This window comes from Panthera leo, chromosome C2 (assembly GCF_018350215.1).
Source record: "Panthera leo isolate Ple1 chromosome C2, P.leo_Ple1_pat1.1, whole genome shotgun sequence".
Lineage (NCBI taxonomy): Eukaryota > Metazoa > Chordata > Mammalia > Carnivora > Felidae > Panthera > Panthera leo.
The window spans coordinates 102,125,606-102,147,770 of record NC_056687.1 but is presented as its reverse complement, the minus strand read 5'-3'; the positions used below and the strand labels follow the sequence as shown (position 1 = coordinate 102,147,770).

Sequence of the window (22,165 nt, the reverse complement as noted above, 5' to 3'; positions counted from 1 at the left end):
GGAGAGAGCTTGATGACTTTGTATTAAATGAAATCACACAGTGAGAGAAATACCATATATCTCACTAATATATGGAGTCTAAAAACAAAACTGAGATCTTAGATACAGAGAACAGATACATGTTTGCCAGAAGTGGGGGGTTGGGGTTGAATGAAATCGGTGAAGGTACATGTTCAAAGGTACAAGCTTCCAGGTATAAAATAAGCCATCGGATTCAATGTACACTATGGTGACTATATTTAATAATATTGTACTGTATACTTGAAAGTTGCTAAGCGGGTAGATCTTTAAAAACAAGTACCTATGTATGGTGATGGATGTTACTTGATTTCAATAAGATGTCATTATGTTATATACCTGAAACTGATATAATGTAATGTCAATTATATCTTAGAAGAAGAAAAAGGAGGAGGAACAGAAAGAAGAAACCTGCCCTATTGGCCTCCATAAGGAAGGGAAAATGTGAAGCTGCAATGTTTTCTCTCTAGTCTCCTGTACTTGGTTTGAAAACAGGAGCGCTTTTTAATTCTAGTGTTCTTCCTCAAAGTGGATATGATGGGAAGAGATGAGTTGTGAGTATCCTCATGACTTCATCATTGTTTGCCAACAAGATTCTCATCACAGTGCAGTTGAAAAAGTAAGCCTAAATTCTGAAAATTTTTCTAACCACCTCTTCTAAAACAGATTCCTTTTTCTAACATAGTAGTTATGTCTCCAAAGCCCACAACTGTCAGGCTTCCTTCATATTTGCTCAAAGCCCTCACAGAAAATCATTTGCTACGTTATCTTACTTAGGAAAATATTTTCTAATACTAGAAACCCAATCATTCTTAAAGTCAATTTTACATACTAAGGCATATTAAAAACATTGTTATTATAATATCCCCAACACCTAGGTGAATACCTAGATTCTGAATACCTAGATCAATGTCTGCAAGATAGTAGATATTCGGTAAAGATTTTTCAGCACTTAAGGAATATTTAATTTTATTTTAAAACGTTGTCACTTGCTCTTCTGTTCTCATGCTCCTGGGTGAGATAATTTCGAAGGTAACTTGATTTCTAAGAATGTAAGGTCTACAGGGCATAGGGATTCCCATTCTTTCATTGCTGTAGCCCCAGTACTAAAAACCTTAATAAATGTTTAGACTTTAATAAATGTTCATTGGATGAAGTAGAAACATTTATATTAACATTTAATTTAGTTGTAAAATATAACAAATGTGCCAAAAAGAATATGACAATCATGTACCAAACTCTCAGCTATGCTCTCTTTTCTCCAATTTATTTGTTAAAATAAACAAAGTTTGACCACCTCTGCTCTTCCCTAGATTTACTTTTTTAAATTTCTGTGTAGCATATGTATGCTTTATATGTTTACAATAAATATATTATAATCAATATGTATTATTTTATATTTAAATTTATTTATATATGGAAATACTTTTTATTCTAGGAAGTTGAGGCTTTTATTCTAAGATTGTAAGGCTATGACAGTATTTTAAAAATACTTTTAGTTTTTTTTTTCCCATACTCTAAAGTTACTTATGTTCTTTAAAATCTCAGAAACACTCAGCTTTAGGCCCAGCCTGCATGTCTTTATTTCTCTTTTACCATTCTTTTTTGTCTAATCTTAACATTGGAATCATGAAGGGTAAAAAAGCAAAGATTCATAAGGGAAATATAGTGAATAAAGGAAAAATGATCACATTTATATTTTGATCCTATCACAGGATCAGCTGAAGGCTCCTGACAGATATTTCATTTTAAGCTGATCCTCACTATCCACTAACCAGTGGTGCATATTGTGTATAATATTTGCATTTATTTGGTTATCAAATAGTTATCCTTAGTAGCTGTCCATAGTCTTAGGTGCTGCACTACAAATTAAGTATTCATCACTTAACAAGACAGGTTCCTTACCTCAGAGAGCTTACTATTCAATAGAGGGAAAAAAAGAACAAAAATATTGAAGAGTAAAATATAGATACATATATTGGATTATAGGTAATTCTGAGCTCACATGTGGCAAGAATAAAAGACATTGAGAATTACATGATTTTCCAGAGACAGTTGCCTTTAAGCAAAAGTTAAGTAGGGGTGAAATAAATATAGCCAGCATAGGGATTCAAAATCCAGAAAGAGCCTAGTACTCTCAAAGGGGCTAATAATTTCTATATACTAGTTACAAAGGGAAGAATGACCAAAAATACAGCTAAATAGACAAGATAGACCATAAAAGGCCATAGGAATATTTTTTATAGAAAACATTGATCAGTTTGGGATACTATATCAAATATGAGAGACTAGGTGGCTTAATCAACAATTTACTTCTGATAGATCTCGATGCTAAAAATCTCCAGATTAAGGGGCCAGCATATTCCATTCCTGGTGATAACCCTCTTCCTGGTTTGCAGATAACTGCCTTTTTACTATCTGTTCACACGGTGGAGAGAGAGCACTCTGTTCTCTTTATCAGGGCACTGTATTAAGGCCTCTCCAAAACCAAAAGTGCTAGCAGGTAATATTTCTCTACCCTCCTCTCCCAGCCTAGATAGCCAGTTCATAATGGACAACTCACATCTCATGGTAACTTGGTTGCCCGTAGTCAAGCATTCAGTGTCTACCATGGTCCAGTAGCAAGCCAAGAACTGTTTCTTAAAAGGAGAGCATCTGCAAAAGATGGGGCTGGTCTTTGCTCCCAAATCCCAAGATCCTGCAGTATGATTCACTCTAAGTGCCTTCTAAAGACTTCGAACAGCATCTGTATCTGCCACTGACACTTCAGCATCATTGTATCTGCTAGATCGCATGTGAGTTTGCACAACAGCCCAGGCCTATTGCAGAGCCTTTTCTTGTTTGGCACCCCACTTAAAACGAACAGTTTCTTGGACCATTAAGTAAAACAGCCAGAGAACACACTGAAATAATGAATATGTTGCCTTCAAAATCCAAAAGGCCCCCTAAGCATTATACCTCTTTTTTAGTTGCAGGAGGGGCTAGATACAGCAACCTGTTCCTCTTAGAAAGCTTATCCTGACAGGTCTCACACCACCATGGACACATTATGAGAGTGTGCCTTAAAGCTGCAATGTTAAAACCAGAATTTCTTCTTAGTAAGCCCATATCTATAACTTTTTACTGATTCTACATTATGTTCCTTTTACACTATCCCAAATCCTTTTCATCCATTCCCAAACATTTTTCCAAGATATCTGCCAGTATAATTTAGAAAACTTGTAGTTCTTTTAGCATATAGCACACCTCCTCATAGGACACACTTTGTACCGCACTTTCAGGGGCCTACTATCACTTGAGTCTAGCTATAGGGTTGTAGAAGCAAAAAGGAGTGGTAAGGGTGAATCCTGAGGAAAATCAGCATTGTCTTACAGGGTAGCTGCCTCAGAGGACACCATTAGTTTCCTCAGGCAGTATAAGGTTAATCCCTTCAGAAAGAGATAGAAAGGCCAAGACCACCATGGGTGGAGAGGTCAAATTCATTGGGAATGGATTCTGCTGCCACTGGGGGGGTTGAGAGGCCACTTCTGCTGAAGGTGGGGTGGCTAATTCCACCCACCTTTTCCACAGACAAAACTTATCAGAATTTAGGGGCTCCATTACCCATATTTATGAGAGTTTTTCCACACATCCCATTCCAATTTGTAGGAGCCCCATGATCTCCTAACCATTGCCCTCATTTTAACTGCAGACACCTTTAAAGGCTAAAAGTTCCACTTGTGTTGTAATGTAGTCAGTCTCAACATGAGGCTCTGTGTTTGGTTTTCAGCAATTCCATCCCTGTTGTTATAGTTAGGGCACATATAGAAGTTCTGGTGTCATTGAATCCCTGAGCTCATCCCTTTCTTTCACCATATTGTTCAGGGACATTAGGAGCTACCATAGTCACTAACTAGCTTTCAAAAAATGTGCAGAGGTATAATATACAGAATTACCTAGCTCCTGGTTTCTTGAGCAGAGTTGACCCACAGTTTCACATTAGTTTCAGATGTACAACTTAGTGATTTGACAAGTGTGTATATTATGCTAGGTTCAACATAAGTATAGCTACTATCTGTCTCATTACATCACCATTACAATATCATTGTATTCCTTACGTTCTATTTTTTATTCCCATGACTTACTGGGAGTCCTGGAACACCATAACTGGAAGCCTTTATCTCCCTCTCCCCTTTTACCTATTTTTGTTCAGACCTTCACCTCCCTCCCCTCTGGCTACTATCAGTTTGTAGTAATGTTCTGATTCTACTTTCTAATTTTTTTCAGATTTCATTTATGAGTGAACTCATATGGTATTGGTCTTTCTTAGTCTGACACATTTTACTTAGCATAATACCCTCTAGGTCCATCAATATTGTCTCAAATGTCATGATTTCATCATTTTTATGGCTGTGTAAATATTCCTGTGTGTGTGTGTGTGTGTGTGTGTGTGTGTTTATGTATCCTTGTCAATTCATCTACTGATGGACACCTACATTGCTTCCATATCTTGGCTACTGTAAATAATGCTGCAACAAACATAGGGGTTTATAAGTCTTTTTGAGTTAGTGTTTTAATTTTATTTGGGTAAATATCCAGTGGTGAAATCATTGGATCATATGGTTTTTCTATTTTTAGCTTTTTGAGAACTCTCCATATTGTTTTCCAGAGTGGCTGCACCAATTTACGTTCCCCCCGACAGTTCATCCATGTTCCTTTTTCTCCACATCCTCACCAACACTTGTTTCTTGTCTTTCTTTTCATATTTATTTATTTTGAGGGGGAGGTGCAGAGGGAGAGGGAGAGAGAGAATTCCAAGCAGCTCAATGCTCACTGCAGAGACCAACACAGCTCAGTCCCACAATCATGTGATCATGACCTGAGCCAAAATTGAGAGTCAGATGCTTACCCGACTGAACCTCCCAGGCACTCCTCTTGTCTTTTTTATGTTAGCTATTCTGATAGGTGTGAGGTGAGATCTCCTTGTGTTCAACTGCATTTCCCTGATGAGTGATGTTGAGCATCTTTTCCTGTGTCTGCTGACCATTTATATGTCCTCTATAGGTCTTCTTTGAAAAAATGTCCTTTGCCCATTTTTAAATTAGATTATTATTTTTGTGTGTGTGATGTTGAGTGATATAAGTTCTTTATATATTTTGGGTAACAATCCCTTATCACATCTATCCTTCTCCCATTCAGTAGGTTGTCTTTTTTTTTTTACAATTTCCTTTGCTGTGGAAATGTTTATTTTTATGTAGTAAATAGTTTATTTTTCCTTTTTTTCCCCTCGCCTTAGGAGACATATGTAGAAAACTGTTGCTATAGTCAATGTCAGAGAAATTACTGCCTATGTTCTTGTCTAGAATTTTTATTTCAGGTCCAAAATTTAGGTCTTTAATCCGTTTAGTTTATTATTATGGTGTTAGCAAGTTGTCCAAATTCATTCTTTTACATGTATCTATCCAGTCTAGCACCATTTAAGAGGCTATCTCTTTCTCATTGTATATTCTTGCCTCCTTTGTAATAGTTCCTTGTTTCTTTTAAGTGGTAGGTTAGGACTAATTTGTGTATCTCTATAAACAGTTCACATCATGGAAAATCAGTGCTCTCTTTACTACTAGTAATAGTGTCTGTAGAGTTTTTAAATCTAATCAGAGAGCCAATTCCAGAAACCTCGGAACCAATTTTAAAAAACTCACTCTTAAAATTGTGTTTCTCTTGATTCATTCTCAGTGCCAAAATATCTATATTAGAGTTCTTTAGATAAAGAGGGCCAATAATTATACATATTCACAAACATATATGTAAATATATTTATAGTTATTTGAAGTGTTTTATTATAAGGAATTGGCTCACATAATTATGGAGTTTGAGAAATCCCACAATATGCCATCCACACACTTGAAACCCAAGAAAGCCATGATGTCAGGATAAGTACAAAGGCCTGAGAAACAACAGAGCCAATGATGTAGATTGCAGTCTAGTTGTGATGATCTTAGAACCAGAAGTACCAAGAGAAAAAGACTGACATTCCTCTCAAGTAGTCAGGCAAGAAGGGCTAAAATCTACCTTCCTCTGCCTGTTTGTTCTATTCAGGCCCTCAAAAGGTTGGAGAATGCCCACTCACACTGGGGAGGGAAACTGCTTTACTGAGTCTACCAATTCACATACTAATTTCATCCAGAATCACTCTCACAGATACATGCAGAAATAATATTTAGCCAAATATCTGAGCGTGTAAGATCCATTAGAGTTGATACACAAAATTAGCCATTATAGGCACTAATCCTATCATCCTCACCAAGCCCTATTACATCCCAAAGGCCCGTCCTCTAAATATCATAACATTGGGGATTAGGCAAATATCATAATCATTTGCCATAATGATTAGGGAGAAAGTAACCCAAATACTTAGTTAATAGCAAATATCATCAGATGGACATGTTAGAAAATCTGTGTTGCAAATCTGAGCAGAACAACCTGGAGGAAATTATCTGCCTAGAGTAGTGATAAATAAGATCAACATAAATAGATATATTCACAACAAGTATAGGAGGTAGAACTGACAATTCTTGGCGATTAATTAGATTTGGAAGAAGATGGAATTAAATATGACCCAGGTGTATGGTGCTGAGGGCATATTGTGAGGCATCATGAATAAAATATTAAAGAGTATTAAGCTCCCTCACATTTTCTCCATACTTCTTCCTTAAAAGTTGTGAGAACTTGTGAGTGGAGGGAGTCTTTATGCTGAATGTTCAGTTCTCTCCCAAAGATCTTGGTTCCGTTTATTTTCTTAACTTTATTGGTGTTTTGCCTCTATGTGTTAACATACCAAACAATATTTTGAGATAATAAGCAACCAAAAAAGTATCTTTTCTCCCAGAAGAGACCATTCAGCAAGAAATAGCAGGTCAAAGGGAAACACACAACGAAACAAAAAAGTGTAATAAAAGTATTCATAGTTTTCAAAATCTAACTATTTTTCAATAGCTTTCTCACAGAGAAAAACGTAGACTTAGTCCCCTGCGATCATCTATATTTATGAAATAAATATTTAAGAAAAAATAAAACACAGTAAAATTACTGAGCACCTGCTTTGTGTCGAAAACTTTCTTTAATCAACAATGTCAACTTCTGTATCCATAAGACCCTATAAGTTGTTTCTATTTTAAAGATAAAACAAACAAGGTTGGTAGAATTTATGTAATTTATCTAAATCCATGGAACAGATGGTGTTAGAATTCAAATATAAGTTTTCCTCTGCCTTAAACATCAGAGAGTAAAATTTTCATAAATATTATTTTAAAATGTGATTTTAAGTTCTAACCCCCTCAGGTGTCAAAATTTAACCTCTAAAGAAATTAAATTTCTACATTTAAAAGTTTGGAACATAAGTAATAATACACCAAGACAAAAATGATGACAAAGCCTCAGTAAAATTTTTGTAAGGATATTGCTGCAGGTTAAAGCTATTTAAAATAAGTATAATATATAAGCAGTTGCCAAAATGTATATTAAATAATAAATTTAATTTGAATAATATCAACAAATAGCCTATTTAGTTTAATTTGATAAATTTAAGTTATATTAAGTTATGTATTAAATATCTTTGTTCCTGGACTGATGAAGATGGCAGAGTAAAAGGAACCTGAGTCCATCTTGCATAGACACACCAAGATAACAACTACATGTATACAACTAACTGAAAATGACCCACAGACTGGCAGAATAGACCTTCTACAGTTAATCGCCACACCAATAGATAATAGGCCACACCAAAAAGGGAAGGGCAGAGACAAGGATAGGAAACAAACCCCCAGCAATACTAACCACAACTGGGAGGAATACACTAAGAACAAATAAGAGGATCAGATTCCATACCGGGCACCCCAGACATTGGGGACACACACTGGGAAGATAAGTCCCCATAATATTTGGCTTGAAAAACCAGTGAGGCTTAATTTCATGAGCTCTTAAAATCAGTCAGGTTCAACTCCTGGTACTTTAAAAACCAGTGGGCTTAGCTCCAGGAGAGCCAGAGAGCAATAAGAAAGTCCTTCCCTTAAAGAGCCAGCATAATAAATAACCTGGCCAAGATACAACATAGAGGCAGCAGTTTGAAAAGCACCCAGGGTATATACCTGAAGGGGAATTATTACTCATCTCAGAACATGTGCTAGACGGGCTGAGATCTTTAGGAGACATCAAAAACAAAAGTTCTGGCAGGTGCTATTTCTCTTCCCTTCCCCAAGCCTAGATAGCTGGACATTTGCAAGAACCAGCATTAACACTCTCCACCTGTCCTGACAGCATCATGTGCCCCACCCCTCACCTAATGCTGTGGTCCAGCCCCGTCCAACCTGTTGGACCCTCATGGAGCCCCCATGGCCATTTCTCCAAAGTGGCTCCCATTCCTATACACCGTACAAGAAGCTCTGGCATGGACCAATGCCAGTCCAAAGTTACTCCTGCCCTAGGGAGAGGGGGAGATGATCCCACATCACAGTGTGCCCACAGTACCAGGAGCTGAGCCACTTAGCTGGTCATGCAGAGAGAAGGCCCTGCCATTAGACGCGCAGACAGTTGCACCAGAAAGACTGGGTGCTGACATCTAATCTTATTGCTAGCCCCATCTACAATGAAAGCCTCTCAGATGGCAGCTCAGGGACAGCATTCTGCCTTTCAGAATGTCACAGCTACAGCAAAGTAAGTGTAGAGAGCTATCCTGATTTTTTTTTTAATTTTTTAATGTTTATTTATTTTGAAGGAAAGTGAGAGCGTGGGCAGGGGAGGGGCAGAGTAGAGAGGGAGAGACAGAATCTGAAGCAGGTTCCAGGCTCTGAGCTGTCAGCCCAGAGCCCGATGCGGGATTCAAACTCATGAACCATGAGATCATGACCTGAACTGAAGTTGGATGCTTAACCGACTGAACCACCCAGGCGCCCCTTGATTTCTGACACCACCCACCTACCAGTCTGCAGTGGCTTCACATAAGCCCCTCAACAGTGCAGGAACCAAATCCTGTCAGTCATGCCCACAGCAGGAAAACTGGGACAGTGCAGCTGACTGGTTGGAGGGCAAACTCTGCTTATCCACAATAGTAGGGCACACACAACCATATAGCAAATACCCCTGCAGTACCAGGTTCTAGTGAACAGGGCACATTGCACTACAGAGCACCACTGGATTCTTCTTTACAAGGCCAATACGTTTAAGACCAGGAGATATATCTGACCTCCTTAATACATAGAAACAAAAACAGACAAACTTAAGAGACAGAGGAAAATGTCCCAAATTAAAGAACAGGGAAAAATCACATTAAGAGAGCTAAATAAAACAGAAATAAGCAATGTGTCTGGTAAAGAATTCAAAATGGTCATACAGATACTCACTAGTTTTGAGATACCAGTGGAGGATCTCAGTGAAACCTTCAACAAAGAGGTAGAAAATATAAAAATGAAATAGAGGTAAAGAACACATTAACTAAAATAAAAAATACACTAGGGGGAATCAATAGCAGATTACACTATGAGAAGAATGGACCAGTGATCTGGAAGACAAAGTAATGGAAAGCAATAAAGCTGAACAGCAAAAAGAAGAATAAAAATGCAAATAGGTTAAAGAAATTCAACATGTAATCAAGAGTAATAACATTTGTGTTTACAGGTAATCCAGAAGGAAAAGAGACAGAGAAGGGGGCAAAAAAATGATTTGAAGAAATAATAGCTGAAAACTTCCCTGATCTGTGGAAAGAAACAGACATCCAGATCCAGGAATTTCAGAAAACCCCTAACAAGTTGAACCCAAGGAGGTCCACACCAGGACGCTTAAATCATTAAAATGATTAATCATTAAATGACGAAAAGTAGTGATAAAGACAAATTTTAAGAGTAGCAAGAGAAAACAGTATCATATAAGGGAAAGCTGAAAAGGCCATCAGCTGATTTTTCAGCACAAACTTTGAAGGGATGATACTTGCAAGGTATTGTTGGGGAAAAAAATCTATAATCAAGAATACTCTACCCAGTGAGGCTATCATTCATAAAAGGAGAGATAATCAGTTTCCAAGACAAAAGTAAAAGGAGTTAATCATAACTAAATCAAAATTACTAGAGAAGTTAAAGGGAATTCTTTGAGTGGAAAGAAAAGGCCATATGTGGAAAAAAATTATGAAAGGGAAAAAATTACAGGTAAAGGCATATATATCATAAAGATAGCAGGTTAATCACTTACATTATCAGTGTAGAGGTTAAAATTTTAAAAAGCAGTTAAATATATCCATAAAAACCAGTCAAGGGATTCACAAATAAAAGAAAGTATGATATCCTACACATAAAATGTGGTGGGGGATGAAAATTTAGCACTTTTAGAATGGGTTCAAACTTAAGCAATCATCAACTTAATATACATTGCTATGCATGAACATAATGGTAACCACAATCACACACCTGTAATAGATACACACACATAAAAAAAGAGGAGTCTGAGAATAACACTAAAGAAAGCTATCAAACCACAAGAGAAAAGGGGAAGAGAAGAAAGTAACAGTTTAGAACTATGAAACATCCAAAAACTAGTAACTAAATGGCAATATCAGTTTCAATAATTACTTTATTTTTAATGCCTGTTATTTATTTTTGAGGGAGAGAGAGATAGAGCATGAGCCGGGGAGGGGCAGAGAGAGAGGGAGACACAGAATCTGAAAAAGGCTCGAGGCTCTGAGCTGTCAGCACACAGCCTGGCACAGGACTCTAACCCACGAACCGTGAGATCACGACCTGAGCTAAAGTCGGACACTTAACTGACTCAGCCACCCAGGTACCCTATATAATTACTTTACAGTAAATGGCCTAAATTTTCCAAGCCAAAGACTGGGGAAACTGGATAAAAAACAAAAGCCAGTGTAGCAATATTTCTATCAGACAAAACACACTATAAAACAAAAACTGCAGCAAGAGACTAAGAATACCCCTACATAACAATAAGAGGTAATCCACAAAGATAATAAAACAATTGTAAGTATCTACACATCCTACATGAGAGCACCTAAGTACACAAAGCAATTATTAGCAGATATGGAGAGAGAAATTAACTTTAATAGAAGGGACTTTAAATTCCCCCATACATCAGTGGATAGATCATCCAGACGTAGTATCAACTAGGAAACAAATGGCTTTGAATGACTCATTAGACCAGAGAAACTAAACAAAATGTTCCATTTAAACAACAGAGTACACTTTCTTTTCAAGTCCACCTGGAACATCCTACAGGATGGTTCACATGTTAGGCTACAAGTCACAATAAATTCAAAAAGACTGAAATGTTATCAAGCATTTTTCACATATTCACAATATGAAACTAAAATTCAATCACAAGAAGATCCTGGAAAGAATGCAAAACATGCAAGCTAAACAGCATGCTACTAAACAATGAACAGGGTAACCAGGATATCAAAGAGAAACTTAAAAAATACATGGAGGTAAATGAAAATTAGAGTACAGTATTCCAAAATCTTTGGGATAAAGCAAAAGCAGTTCTAAGAAAGAATTTCATGTAAATAGAGACATATCTAAAGAAACAAAAACAATGTTAAATAAACAACCTAAAAGAGTTAGAAAAAGAACAAGAACCAAAGCTAGTACAAAGAAGAAACAACAAAGATTAGAACAGAAATAAATGAAATAGAGAACAAAAAATACAGAAAAGATCAATGAACCAGGAGCTGTTCCTTTGAAAAGATAAAATTGGTAAACTTTTAGCCAGATTCATCAAGTACAAAACAGGAGTCAAAATAAAAAATATCAGAAATGAAGGAGGAGAAATAACAAATGATACCATAGAAATACAAGGATTATAATATTATGAAAAGTTATACACCAACAATCTGGAAAATGTAGAGACAATGGATAAATTCCTAGTAACATTCAACTTTTCAAAACTGAATCAGGAAAAATAGAAAATTTGAGCAGACTGATTACAAGCAATGCAACTGAATCAGTAATCAAAAACCTCCCAAAAAACTAAAGTCTAGCATCAAATGGTTTCACAGGTGAATTCTACCAAACATTTAAAGAAGAGTTAATACATATTCTTCTCAAACTATTCCAAAAAAATAGAAGACTTTCAATATTTTTACATAATGCCAACATTACCCTGATACCAAAACCAGACAAAGAAAATGGACCAAGGACATGAATAGACATTTTTTTAAACAAGACACACAGATGGCCAGCAAACACATGGAAAGATGCTCAACATCACTATCATCATAGTGCAAATGAAAACACAATGAGATAGCACCTCACACCTATCAGAAAGGCTAGACTCAAAAAGACAAGAGATACATTTAGGTGATGATGTGAAGGAAAAAGGAAACTTCGTGTACTTTTTATGAGAAGGTAGATTTGTGCAGCCACAGTGGATAACAGTGTGGTGGTTCCTCAAATTATTAAAAATAAATATACCATGTAATAATTCCACTACTGGATATTTATATAAAGAAAACAAAAACATAATTCGAAAAGACACATGTATCTCTATGTTTATTGGGGCCTTATTTACAATAACCAAAATACAGAAGCAGCCCAAGTGTCCATCAATAGATGAATGGGCACAGGAGAAATGGTGTGTGTGTGCGCGCATGAGAATAAACATAACAGAATATTAGTCATAAAAAAGAATGGGATTTTGCCATTTGCAAGATGGATGGGCCTAGAGGGTATGTATAATGCTAAGTGAAGTAAGTCACAGAAAGACAAATATATGATTTCATCTATATGTGAAATCTGAAAAACAAAACAAATAAACAAAACCATACTCAAATGCAGAGAATAAACTGGTAGTTACCAGAGAGGATGTAGGTGAGGAGATGAAATAAAGTGTATCAAGAAGTACATACTTTCAGGGGCACCTGCTTGGCTCAGTCAGAGTCAGGCTCTTAATTTCGGCTCAGGTTAGGATCTCTCAGTTCGTGAAATCAAGCCCCGCACCCTCAGGCTCTGTGCTGACAGCACAGAACCTGCTTGAGATTCTCTCTCTCTCTGTGCCCCTTCCCCACTTGTGCTCTGTCTCTTTCTGTCTCAAAATAAATAACTAAATAAACATGAAAAATAAGTACATACTTTTTGTTGTAAGCCACGTATATTAAAATTTCAACATACGGAATATAGTCTGTAATATCGTGATTATGTTGTTTGGTAAAAGATAGTGACTACTGTTAGCTTGGTGAGTACTGAGTAATGTATACAATGTTTTTCTATATTGTATGTCTGAAACTAACATTGTAAGGTTGTACAGCATTATGTCTTACATCTGAAACTAACAGAACACTATGTTAATCATCCATTCATTACAAAAAGATAAAGAGAAATAAAAAATATTTTTTTCCTTTTCAAGTTGTGCTTTAAATAATAGAATATGTAACTTTTAATATTTCGCATTTTTAATAGTCTATTCTGCTAAATAAAATAACAACATATTTCATAAACTATTATACAATTTAAATCTTATGAGTTTAATTTCATAAAAAATTAAGTGTATGCTCATTTTGGGTAACTTAAAAATATTATGCTTCAACTCTGGTCTCAAACATAAGATTTAGTGTCAGCACTAGAAATAACCTATTTTTTGTACATTTTCTTTTTACAACAAAATGTTTGTGTTAATCAAAAAGATTAGGATAACATTTTCAAATCCACTTTTCCTTTTCCCTCTTCACGTATAGAACTTCTGCACACATCACATTTGTTAAAACTGCAAAGTCTCTTGATGTTAGTCAGGTAACATTTTATCCCTCAAATTTTATTGACATCAAAATAGGACAGTCAGTATTAAATCCATAAAATATTCACAAAACATTAAGCTTTACACATTTGGCAATTAAATGACATAAAAATAGGAAATGACTACCATTCTATGTGGTGAGAATCAGGTGCTCACTGTTCCTAGCTGGCAACTACACACTGGTTCAAAGGCAGCAGAGGCAAGAGGTAGTCATTTGGAGGACATTGAACACTATGATTTAGAAGCACATTATATTGCTATCCCAGCGTCATATACCACTCCACCTTTCTCCAAGGTAGTCTTATAATTATAGAAAGGAAGGTTCGGTGGATACAATATGAAGACAGAGAATACACATTTATTCTGTGGAGATATCCTACTCATACTATGCATGCTCTGTGATATTGAACACAACCACTCATAAAAACTTGTCACCATCACCCTGATTTTTCCCATCAATCCTGCACTCAACTGTTCTTTCTTTCTCAATACTTTTAGGATCAGAGACAACCTGAACATCAACCAGTGACTGCAGGTACCTTGCATGTTTTTCCCCATAACATGGAAAATATCTTGTCTATAATTCCATTGGGAGGATAAATTAATAGAATTGCTATGTTTTCATTTTCTGAAGTACATGATATTTTTTGTTCTCCTTGAGGCAGTAATCCAATTATTTTTCATCTTTACAAAAATACAGGAGTTTCCTTCAGAATAGCCAAAATCAGAATCTTCCACCCCACTGCATGTGCTGATAGCACAGAGCCTGCTTAGGATTCTGTCTCCCTCTCTCTCCTCCATCCTCGTTCATGTAGCTCTCTCTCAAAAAAATAAACATTAAAAAAAAAAAAAAAACTAGGTAGAAATCAAGATCAAACCCCACACCTTGATGTGTGATAGGAACTCTGAAGTTGGTCAAGTTGTAGATGTAGAGCTTATACTCAGCCAGGCTCTGTTTAAAGGACTTTTCTTTCCTTGTTGTGGTGATGGGTCTACGGCAAAAAGGGGAGACAGCCACATGGGTAGAGGTGGGAGGATAGAAGTACACATTTACATGCCAGGCTCTCCTATCAAATGAAACTACACATTTAAAATTAAAAAAAAAATCATGCCTATGTTGTGTGCTACAGAAACTTAGATACAATAATTGCATATAAAACCTGACCTAATTGTGGTAAAGCAAGGCAATGCAGAAATGCACTTCAGGAAGTAGACACTAATGCACCCAACACCTCAGACACCTCCACAGGATCTTCCGGAAAGACTCTGCCCCTGACCATTTCAGGCATTGACCTGGCCTCCTGGACTTTCAAGGAGGGTGATGTGCTCCCATAGAGCATCCACAGGGAGTTGCAATGGGGAGCATCCTGGGTGGGATAATTCACTTTTTGCTTCACTTTTTAGCCAAGTCAATCAATCAGATTTTACTGTCATTTGACATGATACTTTGGTGCAAACAGTGTGAGTACCTGGATGGGAAGAATGGTTCTAGCAGTTTATGACAGAAAAGACACCTGCCTTCCTTCCAGGAAGTGACTATTTTCTCACACAGCAGACACAGAGCCAGGCTACAGGGGGCCAAGGCCAAGTCTGAGTAATGATGCCCCTGCGTGTGGGCAGGCCAAGGCCCTCAAACCCCAGCACTTGGACAAGCAGGGGAGGGCAGGCTGTAAAGCCCTGGGTGACACTGCTTTAAGAACAGGAGCAGGGACCCTCCTGGTGGCCCAAAGTCAGGGGAGGGAAAATGGAGGTGATGGTGAGAGACCAGGTAGGGAAAATAAGTGCTATGAAACCTCACAGCATGAAAAATTTCCTGTCAGGCATCGTGGGAACAGTGACTCCTGCTCAACATCCACAGGACTGTTCTCAACACAGGTGATAAAGTGAAAGATCGACCATATTTGTCAGGGGTCCTGACTGCCTAGGATGTGGGCAAGGACAACACGCACTCAGAAGAACTAAAAGTCCCTGAAATGGCTCCACATCACAATTTGTCAAAAACAAACAAACACAAAGCTTAAATGCATAAAAATCAATTACCAAAGCCCTTCTAAGGAACATGATTACATTAATAAATTCAGTGGCATAACCATTTTCAGAAACAGAAGATATATAAACAATATAAAATATAAAAGCAGTATGTATATATCCCTCCTGACCTCAGAAAACCAATGAAAGGGATTTATACCATTTCTGTCTCCAAAGCAAATGTTATTTACTAGTACCTGATACCAAAACTGCATTATTACTTATGACTTGTTTTTTATTCACTGAACAAACATCTATTGAGCACTGTTAAGGCCAAGCCACTCTTCTAAGCACTAGGCACATATTCCTGAAAACATAGCAACTCCAATCTTACTCTGAGCTATAATGCTGTGATATTTTATTGGTTAATATGTTATGGCTAAACTTTTTAACAAGTTTCCAAGCCATAGTTTTATAAACCAATGTAGAATAGATGGAGAACCTATAGCAAAGTCAAGGTTATTACATTTGAAACTTTTTGAATTTTTTCTAAACTTCAGTTTTAAAATTGTACCTTTTTTCACATAGTACAGCTAATGAGAAAACAACTATATGTGTATGTATATGATAATTAGCAATACTTTTAAATCCAAAATAATGTATTAAAAGATGTTACTTTTAGCATGCAAGTTAGTGAGCACTGTTAGTGCTATTATCTATTCAAACAGCAACATTGAAGTCTATAATAAATTCCTTATATAACCTTAAAATGTCAAGTTGGAGTGATGTCCTACTGATGACGCAAGACAAATTTTATTTAAAGATCTTGAAGTAAAAACACAAATATTATAAAAATCACTGTCAAAGAAGTATAAACCTAGATTGATGCCCATTTCCCTCTTCATATTTTAAGATTTTCTTCAATTTATTTAAACAAAATAGTTCACCCCTTTCTCCCATTGGCCACCAACCCCCACCTCTTACAATCATCAATCTGTTTTCCTTATTTATGAGCTTACAGTTTTGTTTTTAGTTTCCCTATATCAGAGCGATCATATGATATTCATCTTACTTTGACCTATTTCACTCGGCATAATGCCCTTGAGGTCTGTCCATGTTGTTGCAAATAAAAAGATTTCATTCCTTTACATAGATGAGTAATATTCCATTGTGTGTGTGTGTGTGCGCGCGCACGCGCTCATGCGTGCATGTGTACCACCATTTCTTTTTTTTTTTTTTACCACCATTTCTTTATCCATCTATCCATCAATGGCACTTAGGTTACTTCCATATCATAGTTATTGTAAATAATGTTACAATAAATATAGCTTTTCAAATTCGTATTTTCACTTTCTTTGGATAAAAACTCAGAAGTGGAATTGAAGGATCACATGGTAGTTATGTTCTTAATTTTTGGAGGAACCTATATACTGCATCTTACTGTCTGCAACAAATTCCATTTCTACCTATAGTGCACAAGGGTTTCCTTTTCTCTATACCTTCGCCAACACTTGTCTTTTTGATGACAGTCATTTTAACAGGCATGAGGTGATATCTCACTGTGGTTTTGATACGCAGTTCCCTATTAGTGATGCTGAGCATATTTTTATATATCTGTTGGTCATCTGTATGTATTCTTTGGAAAAATGTCTATTCACTTCTTAAGAAATTTTTTAGGGGTGCCTGGGTGGCTCAGTCAGTTAAGCATCTAACTTTGGCTAAGGTCATGATCTCACAGACCTTTGAGAGACCTTGAGCCCGACATCGGGCTCTGTGCCGACAGCTCAGAGCCTGGAGCCTGCCTCAGATTCTGTGTCTCTGTCTTTCCCTGTTGTGCTCTCTCTCCCTCTTAAAAATAAATAAAAATTAAAAAAGATTTGTTTTAATTGTTCTCTTTTGTGCTGTTGAATTCTAGGAGCTCTTTATACATTTTAAATATTAGCCTCTTGTCAGATATAGTGTGCAATTATTTTCTCCCATTTAATAAGTTGTCTCTTCACTTTGTTAGTTTCCTTTACTGTGCAGAAACTTTTTAGTGTAATGTAGTCCCACTTACTTATTTTTGTTTTTGTTGCTTTTGCTTTTGGTATCATATTCAAAGAAAATCATCGCCAACACCTATGTCAAGGAGCTTACTGACTTATGTTTCCTTCCAGGAGTTAATGGTTTCAGGTTTTACCTTCAAAGTCTTTAATCCATTTGAGCTGTTTGTGTATGGTGTAAGATAGTGCTCTGGTTTCATTCTTTTCCATGTAGCTGTCCATTTTTCCCAACGCCATGTATTGAAGAGACTAGATTTTCCCATTATATATTCTCGCCTTCTTTGTTGTAAATTAATTGACCATATATGCATGGGCTTATTTCTGGGCTATTTTGTTTCATTGTTCTGTGAGTCTATTTTTATGCTAATGTGTAATTAAAAAAATTTCAATGTTTATTTTTGAGAGAGAGAGAGAGAGAGAATGAGTGGGGGAGGGGTAGAAAACGATGGAGACACAAAATCTGAAGCAGGCTCCAGGCTCTGAGTCAGCACAGAGCCTGACGCAGGGCTTGAGCTCACGAACCACAATATCATGACCTGAGCCAAAGTTGGACACTTAACCAATTGAGCCACCCAGGTGTCCTGCAATGCCACAGTTTTGATGACTATAGCCTTGTAACATAGTTTTAAATCAGGGAGCATGATGCTTCCAGCTGTTCACTCCTTTCTCAAGATTGCTTTGGCTGATCAATTTGTAATTTCATACAAATTTTAGGATTGTTTGTTTTATTAATGTGAGAAATTCCATTGCAAGTTTGATAGGGATCACATTAAATCTGTCAATTGTTTTGGGCAGCTATGGACATTTTAACAATGTTCTTTTTTTCAAACCATAAGTATTCCATTTATTTGTGTGTTCAATTTCTTTTATTAATACCTTGTAGTTTTCAATATACAGGTCTTTCTGTTTCTTGGTTAAATTTATTCCTCATCTTATTCTTTGTGATGCAATTGTAAATTGGATTAATCTGTTAGTTCATTATCAGTGTAAAAACCAGATTTTTGCATATTGATTTTGTATTCTACAATTTTATTGAATTTTTTATTAGTTCTAACAGTTTTTTGAATAGTCTGTAGGGCTCTCTTTATATATAATATGTCATCTTCAAATACTGAGAGTTTGATATTTTCCTTTCTGATTTGGATGACTTCTTTTTCATACCTAATTGCTCTGGCTAGGATTTCTAGAACTCTGTTGAATAAAGGTAATGAGAGTAAGCATTCTTATCTATTTCCTGATCTTAGAGGAAAAGCTTTCAGTGTTTCACCATTAAATATGATGTTAACTGTGGGCTTGTCATATATGGCTCATATTATGTCATGTTCCTTATATACCTGCTTTGTTGAGAGTTTTTATGATGAATGGATGTTGAATTTTTTCAAAAGCTTTTAATGTCTCTATTGAAATAACCCTATCATTTTTATCCTTCATTGTGTTAACATGTTTATCACATTCGCTGATTTGAAGATGTTGAGCCATCCTTGCATTCCTACAATAAATCCCATTTAATCATTTTGTATGATTCTTTTAATAAATTGTTGGATTTGGTTTGCTAATATTTTTTTGAGGATTTTAGTATCTATGTTCATCAAGGATATTTGCCTGTGATTTTTTTGAGTGGCATCTTTCATTTGGGGAGTAAGGTAATGCTATGCTCGTAAAATGTGTTTGGAAGAGTTCCACCCTTTCTGTGTTTTGGAAGCATTTGAGAAGGACTGGTTAATTATTCTTTAGGTATTCACTAGAATTCATCAGTGAAGCCATAAGGTCCTAGACTTTTGTTGGGAGGTCTTTGAATACTGAGCTAAATCTCCTGTCTAGTTATTGGTATGTTCAGATTTTCTATTTTATCATGATTCGGTCTTGGTAGTTTGTGATTCTAGGAATTTATCTATTTCTTCAAGGTTATCCAATTTATTGGTGTATAATTGTTCATAATAGTCTTTTATGATCTTTGTATTCCTGTGGCTATCAGTTGTAACACTGCTTTCATTTTTGATTTTGAGTCTACTTTCTCGAGGGGAGGAGGAAGAGAGTCCAGCTAAAGATTTGTCCATTTTGTTTATCTTCTCAAAGAACCAACTGTTAGTTTGATCTTCTCTGTTGTATTGAGTGACCATTTATGCTCTAATCTTTGTTCTTTCCTTCCATATACTAACTTAGGAGTTCATTTTTTCCCTGTCTAGTTCCTTAAGGTGTGATGTTAGGTTGTTTGAGACCTTTCTTCTTTTTTCGAGGTAGGAATTTATGGCAATCAACTTGCCTCTTAGAACTTTTTTTTGTCATATCCCATCCCATAAATTTGGTTTTTCATTTTTGTTTTTCTCAAGGGATTTTTTTTTTATTTCTTCATTGACCTATTCATTGTTCAGTAGCATGTTATTTAATATCCCAATATTTGTGAATCTTCCATGGTTTTTTTTGTACAACTAATTTCTAGTTTCATACCTTGTGGTCAGAAAAGATGCTTAATAGCTTCAATACTCTTAAATTTATTAAGACTTGTTTTGTGCCCTAATGCATAATCTTGGAGAATATTTTATGAGCACTTGAGAATTTGTATTCTGTTGCTTTGGGTAGATAGTTAACTAACATGTCATTTAAGGTAGAGTTTCCTTATAGAATTTCTATGGATAATCAATTCATTGGCGTAAGTGTGATATTAAATTCTCATACTCATTGTATTGCTATGTATTTCTATCTTAGGTTTGTTAATAATTGCTTTATATATGTACGTGCTTCTCTGTTGAGTACATAAACATTTGCAACTCTGTCTCCTCATGGGAGAAATTAGTCCATTTAAAGTCATTGTTGACAGGTAGGTGCTTATTGCCTTTAGTTATTTGTTTTCTAAGTGTTTTTATAGCTTCTCTCTACTCCTTTTTTCTCTTGTTCTCTTCCTCTGTGGTTTCATGACTTTCTTAGTAATACACATATATTCTTTTCTCTTTATATTTTATGTGTTAACTATGGGTTTTGCTTTGAGGTTACTATGATACTTACATGTAACTACTTATATCTATAATGATCTATTTTAAGTAGATGATGAGTTTGATCCCATTCTAACACTCAACATTTTACTCTTTCTACTTATCAAATAAGTAGGAACCTAGATTGATGATCAGTGTTTTTCATATGTATAACACATGCACCAAAAAATGCTGTTTTCCCATCATATTTAAAAAAGGAAACCAAATGCACTTCAAATAATTGTGGTATCTTTCATTGTTTCGTTCTTAGTGACACTGACAACAGCTGCTATATAAGCTGGGTGAATAATTTGAATTTCAGACAAGAGGCTGGAAGAACATCTCCCTGGTATTGCTCTATTTGTTGGGCTGCTATATTGGGAAAATTTCTTTAATAACCAATATTCCTGTGAGGGGTTTGTTCTTGAGCAGCATCAGAAATGCCAAATACAACTGAAACTCAGAGAATTACACATCAACTTCTGTGCATCTCAAAGCTCAGTAGAAGATTAGATAGTTAATGGAATCTGTATTTTTTGGATCCTTTATAGTATATTATTTAAAGTTCGTGAAGATGTGCACAGAGATAATTATACTTAATTTTTGGGAATGGAGGCAGTAGGCTCAAATTACTACATAAATAGAACTATCACAATATGCTTATAAGCCAAAACCTTAAAAATGTTCATTTTAATTTTACAAAATGGGAAAATTTTCTTAAGTACATAACATTTCCTGAAATTATAAAAATGTTAGCACACTATAAACTGTTTAATATAGAAGTATTAATATTAATAACTATATAGTAATGTAACCATTTTATTAAACATATTGGTCTTCATACACAAATCATAAAGCAATGTTTTTCCCCCCAGTACCTTCAAATTGACTCATTAGCCTGGTTCTCTGTGCTTCTGGGATAAATTCATACGCTGGTCCTCAGGTATTTCCCAAGCCCCAAATAGTTCCATTTAATGAGATGAAATCACAAGTTAGTATAAAAATCAGAACTCTGAACCTCAATTATATTACAGCTTCTTTCCTTCTCCCATGGAATGCTACATGAGGTCTAGAAACTGCACTTGGTGAGAAGAAAATATCTGCTTATTCCTTCTATGCTCATTCTCCTTCATTCCTTAGTTTTATCTTCTGGTGTCACAGTCCCCATCAAAAGTTCAGTTCAACCAAAAAAGAGGTGATTTGGGGTGAGAAGTGCAACCAATTCTATTTTTATATGCTATTGACCTTAACTAGACAGATGTTCAATGCTAACCTCTTTCTCACAATGTTTTTCTCTGTGTTTCCCTGAGAATATCCCCTCCCACCCTGGCAAGTCCCAACTATAACTACCTTGTTATTGAGGAATACTCAACCTGATCTTTCACACCACACCCACCCTAATTC

General features: G+C 35.9%; 1 long non-coding RNA gene across 1 annotated transcript; it reads left to right on the top strand.

The window, feature by feature from the left end:
- The first annotated feature begins 401 nt into the window (after positions 1-401).
- Positions 402-21,110, top strand: LOC122230107. Its single transcript, XR_006207284.1, has 3 exons — positions 402-637; positions 14,281-14,317; positions 21,033-21,110. It is a non-coding gene; the product is annotated as an uncharacterized LOC122230107 (long non-coding RNA).
- The last annotated feature ends 1,055 nt before the right edge of the window (positions 21,111-22,165 follow it).